Source organism: Mus caroli, unplaced genomic scaffold, assembly GCF_900094665.2.
Source record: "Mus caroli unplaced genomic scaffold, CAROLI_EIJ_v1.1 scaffold_26149_1, whole genome shotgun sequence".
NCBI lineage: Eukaryota > Metazoa > Chordata > Mammalia > Rodentia > Muridae > Mus > Mus caroli.
The window spans coordinates 1525-2207 of NW_018389609.1; positions in this window are offsets into that span (position 1 = coordinate 1525).

The following is a 683-nucleotide window of genomic DNA, read 5'->3' on the forward strand; positions in this document are numbered from 1 at the left end:
CTTACTCATTATTCTGTAACAGAACTCTTCCTGCTATTTTGTGAGATGAAATACCGGCTTTCATGTATATACAACCCAGCTCTCATACATGAGAAAAACATTATCAGGATGACTATGTTTCTGAAATGGATTGAATTCGATAAATGTATTTATTTTAAAGTGTGTGTCTCCTCTGTATATATTCTTTGGCAACATGTGTGTGTAGATCCAACAAAGAGAAGATAAGGATGTCAGAACTCTGGTTCTGGAATTGAGGAAGGTTGAAAGGCACCATGAGAGTGCTAATAACTCAGACTGGGGACAATCCAAGAACAATATGCAGTTATGTATGCTGAGACATCTCACCTGGCCCAGGCTGAATGCAGATTTGTGTAAATAACATAATTTCATTTTCTTTATGGCTGTAAATACTTCTTTATCTATGTCCAACATGTTTTCCTCACCCATGATGAGGCTTTTGAACACAAAGCTTGTTTTATTTTATTTTATTTTTTTTGCAATTTATTTCAGAAATGGATGCACTGATGCACAAGAATCTATCCAATATGTTGAGTTCTTTGGAATGGTATACAATAACCATTTGGTAGGCCAGGTTTTGNCTTTCGGAGAACCCTCCAAATTGACATCCAAACAGGCTGGAATACTTCTCATCCCCACCAACATGTCATAGCTTCCTGTGCATT